At 35.3% G+C, this 9,920-nt stretch overlaps 1 protein-coding gene across 2 annotated transcripts in view; it reads left to right on the top strand.

Annotated features, from left to right (window-relative positions):
- LOC105223586 (uncharacterized) overlaps positions 1-9,920 on the top strand; it is a 397,941-nt gene that overhangs the window by 11,262 nt on the left and 376,759 nt on the right. For both annotated transcript variants that reach the window (XM_049454378.1, XM_049454377.1), the window contains exon 2: positions 3,901-5,358. The gene's annotated coding sequence lies outside the window, so the exon portion shown is untranslated. The remainder of the gene's footprint in view (positions 1-3,900; positions 5,359-9,920) is intronic.

The following is a 9,920-nucleotide window of genomic DNA, read 5'->3' as shown; positions in this document are numbered from 1 at the left end:
CTAAAGAGGTCGAGTGACAGCCTCAAATCAATCCAGCCGTTTCCAAGAAGTTTTTCTCACCGATTCTCAGGACATGGTTGCAAACAAAAGCGGGTTTAAGCTTTTGGAAGTCAATTTAGTTTAGAAACTTAGAAATATACTCATATCTCCGAAACATTTTGCCTAACCAACTTCCAATTTTCGATGTCTGTTTTTAAATATATGCATATTCGATATTGTAGCGAAAAATTCTTCTTTCCCTATATTGGCGTAATACACCACTTACATTTTCCGCTATTTGCGCCAATTGGAGATTCCAAGTGGATCTAAGTCCTTCTCCAACTGCTCTTTCCAACGGAGTGGAGATATTCCTCTGCTTCCCCCGTCGGCTACTGCACCCATTCGGTTGACTGACCTAGCCAGCGTAAATATACGATTCCAAAATAATTGGAAAAAATTAAGCTATTCTCAAAATAATTCCAAAAATAGTCCACCTGCTTGATGGTTGGTGCCTAAACCTTGGCATCCTTAAGTCTGTGATCTCTCAAAAAGTACTTTACTTTGGTTATTGGCCATTGTTTATTCTCTAGTGTAATACACTGATTGGTTTATGATATTTCTTGAACACAAAAAAAATTTGTAAAAATATCGCTCGCTATCCTCAAGGAATATTGCCAACCATTTTTCAAATAGGCCTTCCTTTTGCGCTCTAGTATAATTTACGGTTGGCAGGAATTTGAGGATTGCTTTCTAATGAAACTGGTCACAAAAATGTTATCGCTCTTTTTCTCTATTTCACAAGCAGTTATACAATACAAATTTCATATATTTCGGTTAGATATATCTGAAAGTTTACTGGAAAGCTACCAAAATTCATTGATTTTCTATGGCTTCACAAAGAACTACATATGTCAGTCCACATCCAACTTCGATCAGTTATATAACCTAACCTATCCTATCCCAAATCAAGAAGAAATGGGCTAGTTCATATATAAGACTTATGGCCAGCCATACAGACGGACATAGCTAAATCGACTCTGTTCGTTATGCTGATCATTATATATACACAAAATATTGGTATATATACACATATACATCCGACGTTTCCTCCTGGGTCATACAAACTTCGCAGTAAACTTCATATGTGTTGTTCATGGTATAAGAATAACAAAAAAGCAAACAACCTACTGTCAATCGAATAATCTTTTAACTATATATTTAATACATTTTATTAAAAAACAAAAAAAAAAACATTTTCTCAACATCACTATTGTGCAATATGCGCATTATTATCTGCTTTCTTTTTTCTTCGTTTCTCAAGGCGTTCACACTTTCACTTCTTTGCTTTTGAATGAGTGAGTTTGTGACTGTGTAAGTGATTGCTTTGACTCAATTTATTTGCAATTTCTTGTCGCTAGTATCTAATGGTTTGCCATTTACGCCTCAACAAAGTAAAATTTTATAGCATTTGTGGCATGCAGCATGGCAACACAACACGTTTTTAGCAACAATAACAACCACCATTATTGCAATAACAACGTGACGTATTTCTATCACAGACAGACACACATACCAGCATATGTTGATATATGTATGTATACTTATAGCATTAGTAAATGTAGCATCGAATACACATATGCAGCACATTCGCCGCACTCCTTGTGCTGAGTGCTCGTCCGCGCTTTATCAATCAAACACTTTGCGCCTCTAGTGCCGCCGCTGACTGCAAGCGAGCGCGGTGTGAGACGCGTGCCTGGCACGTTTGTTTTGTTTTTGTTTACTCGCATATGTGTGCGTGTGTGTGTAGAGTTGTGGTTTGGTGGTCGCCTGTATGTGCTGAAGTGGCATAATGACTGCATACATTTGCACATACATAGATGTCGCCTAATGGAGCTCATTGTTTTGACATTTCCGTTTGGCTTCCTTCTTATTGTCTGTTTTTGTGCGCTTGTGCCAAGAAAAATGCTTAGCCTCTGGAGAAAATTAAAAGTATTTTTATACAACGTGACATTTTAAGATCGCAGCGCGCAAATAAATGTGGAAATAAGTGCAGTGGGATGAGAGTTTTGTTTATATATATTATATATGTACATATATACATATATGTATTAGTAATATAACATTCACATTTTTTTTGGAAATTTATGTGCATATAAGTGGACTATAGAGTGAGTAAAAATAAATTAATATTTTTTTTTTGCCTCGGTACTCTTAACTATAGATTTTTATATATTTCTGCGAAAGTCTCTCTAATTGTGACTTCTTAATTGTAATGGGACGGTCATCGCTTAATATTTTTCCATTTTTTTCCATAATGTAACTACGACTCTCTATGTTTTTTTACAATTTAAAATGATTTTTTTATGAAGTCGTAAAATTCATAAAAAGAAAATCCTTCGTTCAAGTTTTAAGAATTGTATCTCAAAGACCTGTGTAAAATTGCATGAAGATCGGCTAAGTAGTTCTCAAGAAATCTTGTCAGCCGACTTCAAAAACTTATTTTCGAGAAACTATTACTCGGATCAACTTGAAAATATTTGCCCACATTTTCTATAAGGTGTTGTAAAATTTAATAACACAATAAAAAAATCGATGTTTTAAAGCCGTAAACCCATGTAACCCCTTAAAGAACTTTCATGTTAAAAATAGCGATTCTTATTTTGAGTTGAGTTTGACTGTTTACGAGGTCTTTACAGAAAGTAACGATAATTTTAAAATTTCATGAGTTTGATGGCTACAGTTGTCTACGTTTACTGTAGCGATGCTCGAAGCTCCATACTCGCCAAACCTGGCTCCGTGTAATTTTCCTACTTCCAAAAATAAAGTTGACGACAAAGAGAGAGCGCTTCGACGATTGTAAGAAATATTGAATTAGGATTATTTCTCTGTTTATTTATACATCGCCATCTATATAACACTTCTTATAAGAATTTTCCAGCCTTTAGAAGTCGTTTTGCTTAACAAATTTCCGCTTACAGTAAAACGACCGAAAATATAACTTTTGTTGACTGTTTTATCGCGTGATCCCCCTTTAGCTGGCCGATAAATTTATCTTGAAGACGTAGTGTCGAAAAAGAGCGTTCAGAGCTGCCATTGGTCACAGGAAGTGTACGGAATATGTGAAGAAAACTTTGAATTGTGGGGCATAGGTCTACAAGTATATCACAGTTCTTCAATGTTTCCAGTGCAGTAGTCGGTAACTTGGTGCTTTTTCACCTTTGCTTCTGGCCTCAATGGTACTGCCAGTTATTAAGTTCACCTTTGAGCTTTAAACGTTGCATGACGTTGTCTCATTATACAAAAGGCTTTTGAATATATCTATCAAGAAGTCACTAAAATTTGCCAGTACTTTAAAGCACATACTTTTTCTGGTGGCAGCAAACTCAGTTGGAATCCATCCAATACTATCTAGAAAAGCGCGTCTTCAAATCTTTGCCGATTGTATCTAACAGAGGAAAGTACACTGAGACCCTGTATTATTCTTCGCAAGTTCTCAATTTTCTCGTTTTGTTTGTCGGCTGCAGATTCTTGCTTTTTCTTCGCCAACTTTCATATCCCCACTCTGAATCCGACACTGCTTTTAGATTATGTGGGATTAAATTCACAGGGAATTTTATATTTTGAGTATGGAATCCGAATTGACTTTCAATACAGGTTTTTTGAGAGATCATTCAAATATGCACCTCATAAGGTTTAATAAAAGTTTAAATAAAAAATTTGTTTTTAATGAGGGAAGCAAATATGATAATTTTGTGCAGCTCTATAAGTTAAACGGAGGGGTATATAATAAAATTTATAGTAGCGAAAAATTGAAGAATATCTAAGTAGAGAAACTTTTTTTGGGAATAGATTTGTGCCATATTTTAAGCCGCTCTCATGAAAAATCGTAATTTTATTTATCCATTTTTTTATACTTTTCAGATTTCTTTCCGGCTGGCTGCTACAAACTACTGAAAGTACTAAATTGAAATCTCAGCAACAACAATAAAAAAAATAAAAGCAGAAAAACAACAAAAAGCATCAAACCAAAATCTGTTCGAGCAGGAAAAGTGCGCAAATGGGATTTTTACTATCCGAGTGGAAAAGAAAGTGAGAAAAGTGCGTGAGTGAATGCGGTGTAATTGAATTTGCTGCGACGTGTTTACGGTTTTATGAATGTGAAATGAAAGTAAAATATTGAAACGTTAAAAGCGAAAGCGAAACCAAAAAAAAAAACATAAAAAGAAATCGAAAAAAAGATTGCTGTAACTACAATCTAACAACATAGAACGTTAGAACAACAACAAAAATTTCCAAAAAATAATGCCAGCAGTAAAACAGCAAGCTTCAAGCACGCATTAATATATAGCGACAGTTGTGTGCTGTAGGTATTTTATATGGATAAATTCATACTAATAGCTGTTACTCATACGCAGTGGCATACACCACAACCAAGAGAGTGTATATTCAAGTGAGCATAAAGTGTGTGTATTTTTGCTAAAGAACACTGTGGTTGTTGGTTAGATAGACAAAATTCGTGTAGCAATACATACATGCAAACATAGGTACATATTAACTGACGAATATCTCTGAGGTGAAAATTTATTGGAGCAAAATTTCAAAAATCTCCAAAAATTGTATGCAGAATTCCTTCATACACATATTGTGCTACAAAAACAAAGAAAACAAACTGCCAGCTCACAGCAAATAATTCAAGCAAAATATGGTAAAAAGTGGAGGGGTGTGCGAAATAACTGTAAAAGCAAGCAAACAGCGAATTTTAAGAATTCCAACGAATATTTCATCATCAACGCAAAACATACCGAACAATTATCTAAAACAACAAGCGCAGCGTGAGCACAGCCGCGGTTGTTTGTTTAATTCTTGAATGCTGGATAAACATGAAAATATTGTTATTCCTTTGTTTGTGGCGCGTGTAAAAATTGCGGCGCAAAAAAGTGTGCTTTGAACTTTGCATAAGTTCAGCAAGCGAAATTTCGCAGCGCAACGAAAGTGAAGTGCCAGTGAAGGATTACAAGTGAAATAAACCAAATATTTTTTCGTAGAAAGTTCGACAAAAACGCAAAAAACAAAATAAAAGTAAAATAAAAATAGCGCATTGTATGAAAGCAAACGCCAAAGTATTGTTGTGCTAGTGGAAATTGTTGTTAGTGTTGTACAGCTAACCTAACCTGAACCTCGCGGCGTTACAATAGCAGCGCAAACACGCTGAAATAGCAGAAAATAAATTACATAAAGTAAAGTACTCACAAAAATAATAACTAAGTGTTAGTGCAACAAAAATCGCGTTAAATTCAATACACTCTCGCGTGTGTTCTGTGTTCTGTGCGGAAATGAAAATAATAGTCGCTGAACGCTGACGCAAAAAGCATATTTAAGGTGAGTTTTTGTTGCTTTTATGTAATTAGTTGATATTAAATTTTGTTGAATGTTAAATTTTATTTACTAGCAATGCATTTTTTTAATTTGAATCAGGCTTGAAAAGTTAATTAACTATTCTATTTGAGTAATAAAATATTAAAGTGGTGTTTAGGGAAAGGCAGAGAAAATCATGTAGCATGTGTACACCTCAATAATAGTTAATTTTTGCATATAATCGCTAAAAACAAGTTGCGAAAAATGTTGATTTAAAAAAAATTATCGTGAAAATAGTGCCCCTGTACTCGAGAATTGCATTTGATCCTTCGTAAGCAATCTTTTTAACAGAGCAAGTCGGAAACTGCTTCCAGAGGCTCCATGCAAACGATGCATTTGAACATTATCTGCTTGTAAAAATCATTATAGAAGTCAATTTCCAACATCCAAAAATACCTTTTTCGGACTAAAATCCTATAAGAAACGGTTAGAACTAGGATACAAATAAGAAAAACTAAAATAAAATGGAATTCAGAAAAGTAGAGTAAACATTTTGTGCTAAATTAAATATTACCAAGCCAAACTAAATTATAGATTTTGTTAAAAGCATATAAAGATTGAACCATTGAAGGATTTCAAGGACAATCCCAATTAATGAAGCCAAAAAGGAGGAGTAAGAAGCCGAGGAAAACGACGACATGGGTTTCGGTCTCTTCGTCTAAACACTAAAGTGGCAGTTTTGTGGAGTAATTTGTAATTAAAGAAATAAGACGGCGTAGGAGCATCTGTTTTAAAATAAGTGAGAATACCTTGCGACAAAAATGTACTCAGAAATTTGAAATAAAACGCAAAATATTTAATTATTCATAAATATTCATTTTGTCGCCTTCAGCCAACAATTTTGCCAGTCCTCGAAGCACTTTTCATAAGCACTTTTGGGATGCTCTTCAGCTCCTTCAGCGAATGTTATTTTATCTCTTTTATTGCCAGAAAATGATGGTACTTTCAGTTTGGCGAATAAGAAAAAATCACTGGGAGCCAAATCTGGTGAATACGATAATTGATCGATGGTACTCATTGCGTTTTTGGCTTAAGAATAGGTCAAAATCTTATTCTTTTTGATAAAAATTCAGCTTTATCGGGACAAGTCGAGCAAGAAAGCGTTTCATATCCAAAATATACAACAAAATCATTTAAAGGGACAGGCGAGAGGTGTGGAGCTCTCCGGCTCTCTAATACTTGCTTGACGATTTTCAAGCACCAAATGCGTAATTTTTTTTTAAATTTTCATCAGCTGCAGGGTCGTCCAGGACGAGGTATGCCTTCAACGATCTCTTGACTATCTTTGAAAGCTTTGTACTACTCGTAGGCTTTTGTTTTTGAATCACCGTAAGCCTCTGCCAACAATCGCGACGATTCCACACAAGAAATTTGGTTGAAAAAATCTATAAAAAATTTCTCGCAAAAATATCTAATAAAGTCATGTGAAATTTTCTAATAATTCGGTCCAGCTGTTTCGGCGGTGTTTTTTCCATGGAATTTAGTTTAAAAATTCTAACAATTTTTTGCCCATATTATTATATTTCATTGTACTTCAAGGTCTTAATGTAGCCGAATTTGCAATTTGTTTTATTGGAATAATTTTAATAACAATAAACATGTAAGGAAGGGCTAAGTTCAGGTGTTACCGAACATTTTATACTCTCGCATGATAAAGTGATAATCGAGATTTCATTATCCGTCATTTACATATTTTTTATTTTGCTGTAAAATTAATTAGATTAGTAGTTCCTGAGATATGGTTTTTGGTCCATAAGTGGGCGACGCCACGCCCATTTTCAATTAAAAAAAAAAGCCTGGGTGCAGCTTCCTTCTGCCATTTCTTCCGTAAAATTTAGTGTTTCTGACGTTTTTTGTTAGTCGGTTAACGCACTTTTAGTGATTTTCAACATAACCTTTGTATGGAAGGTGGGCGTGGTTATTATCCGATTTCTTCCATTTTTGAACTGTATATGGAAATGCCTGAAGGAAACGACTCTATAGAGTTTGGTTGACATAGCTATAGTAGTTTCCGAGATATGTACAAAAAACTTAGTAGGGGGCGGGGCCACGCCCACTTTTCCAAACAAATTACGTCCAAATATGCCTCTTCCTAATGCGATCCTTTGTGCAAAATTTTACTTTAATATCTTTATTTATGGCTTAGTTATGACACTTTATAGGTTTTCGGTTTCCGCCATTTTGTGGGCGTGGCAGTGGGCCGATTTTGCCCATCTTCGAACTTAACCTTCTTATGGAGCCAAGAAATACATGTACCATCTCATCATGATATCTCAATTTTTACTCAAGTTACAGCTTGCACGGACAGACGACGGACGGACAGACAGACATCCGGATTTCACTTCTATTCGTCACCCTGATCACTTTAGTATACATAACCCTATTTCTGACTCTTTTAGTTTTAGGAAACAACCGTTATGCGAACAAAACTATAATACTCTCCTTAGCAACTTTGTTGCGAGAGTATAAAAATGTATAGTAATCCATCTGAAAGGAAAGGTAAAATAACAAACAATAAGGGAAAATAATTTACAGGCTATCTGAGTTTGGTAAAGCGAAGACGAAGGATGTTGATGAGTTTTTATGAGTTAGGAATAGCTTATCCCATTTATTCACATAACCTTAAAATTTATGTTTCGTGTAACTAAATTTTTGAGATTTTTTTTTATCTCCTACGAAAACAAAAAAAAAAAACTTTTTCGAAATGTGGTGGCAATTTTCTTTTTTATGTCCTAAACATACTTTACATATTGACCTAATATTGAACGGAACCTAAAAATTTCAATCAGTTTCAGGCGTTACGTTCCTGAGACTCTGTTTTCGTGGCTTGGTTGAGGTAATCTTATACATTGATCTTATAGTTTGTATCTGACATCAAGTGATTTCCAGCTGTATTGTCTATGTCGAATTATTTTGTCAGTGAGAAATTTGCCTTAATGAAAGATTTGGAAAGATAGTAATATCTGCTTATAGGAGTGAGAGTTTCTCCAAAAGCCGCATTGAGAAATTACCTTGACAATTAGCACAAATTGTCTAGGAAAACGATGCTTATTGTATGTATTATTATATTATATACGGAATATTGCAACTATGCGAAGCAAAACCTTCAATTTAATGTACAGATTGGTTTCGTAATGAAAAATTTTTTAACTTAAAAATTTTCTCGTTTCAAGTAATCTTTTTTATATCTCTTTTTCATTAGAACTCCCATCATGTCCTTTGTTTCTATTAAAAAAACATGTTTAAATACCTTTTCTAACGGTGTTTTGAAATCCAAGCCACCGGAAGCCTCCCACTTTGTATAAATAAAACCTATAAACATTAAAGAAGTAAAAATTTAATTCAAATGACTGCATAGCTTCACGCTGTTTTCCCTCTGGCGCAAGAGTCTAGAGGTATGCTAACAACAAAACAAAGAAGGTTGTACTCCCAAAGCGATGCAATTAAAATTTTCACTTTCCATTTGCCCGCGCTTGCACACACGCCCACAAAAACAAAAAAAAAGCATTTAATGGAAAATTGAACATAAAAAACTTTTGAAACCAAATAAACACGAGCATTAAATAAACTCCACGGTGGAATAAATTACGTAAAATAAATGAGAAAACAAAAACAACAACAATTGAAAACCAAAACAACAACAAATGAAAACCAAAACAACAACAATTCAAAAACAAAACAACAACAAATGAAAAAACCAAAACAACAACAAATGAAGAACAACAAAAGAAAACCAAACATTGTAAAACAAGCAAAAAACCAAAACCGCCGTCTCACTAATACTATTAAAATGGCGCACAACGATCTGCCACAAACCAATAATACACTAGGCATTCTAATGCCATAAGAATTCTTAAAACAAATTAGTGCAAGTAGAATTTAAATTTGTTTGCGTTTCGAGCAACGCGCTTCAATGAACCTCGTTTTCATCATTTTCATCACTTTCATTGCTCTGCCACGGCGCAACGGTAATGATTTAAGTCGCCAAGCAACCGTCACAAGCAGAACGCGACACGCGACGCCGCCGATTGTATTGACTGACTGCTTGACGGCTGTGTTTGGTGGAATTGTGGGCTTTCGGCGACGCCCACAAGCGCAAATCTGCTTGGCATCTGCGGCGAAGGTCGGCTGTCGCGGCAACACAACTTCAAAGCTGCCACGCTGACTTAACCGCCTGCGTGCCTCAGCGCAGCAACTGGGGATACTTGATATTGTTGGTGGAGTGTGTGAGTGGGTGTGTGAGTGCGTCTCCTGCTTGGCCTTGGCATGCAGCGCTGCGTTAATGCGCTGGGTAACTCAAATGTCTCACTGAGTGACTGACTGACTCATTGACTACGGCATAATTCACTCTGCCAAATACACACCTTGTACAGCTACATTATCGATGGATATGCGTTTATACAGACATACTATATACTACTTGCAATGGTGACTAACACGTGGCGCGCCGCATGAAATCCTAAGATCTTCAGTTGTACATAAGTACATACATAGACATTTACTTACCATTGTTATCTTTATCACTT

This window comes from Bactrocera dorsalis, chromosome 4 (assembly GCF_023373825.1).
Source record: "Bactrocera dorsalis isolate Fly_Bdor chromosome 4, ASM2337382v1, whole genome shotgun sequence".
NCBI classification, from domain to species: Eukaryota; Metazoa; Arthropoda; class Insecta; order Diptera; family Tephritidae; genus Bactrocera; species Bactrocera dorsalis.
This window is presented reverse-complemented; position numbering and strand designations above follow the sequence as displayed.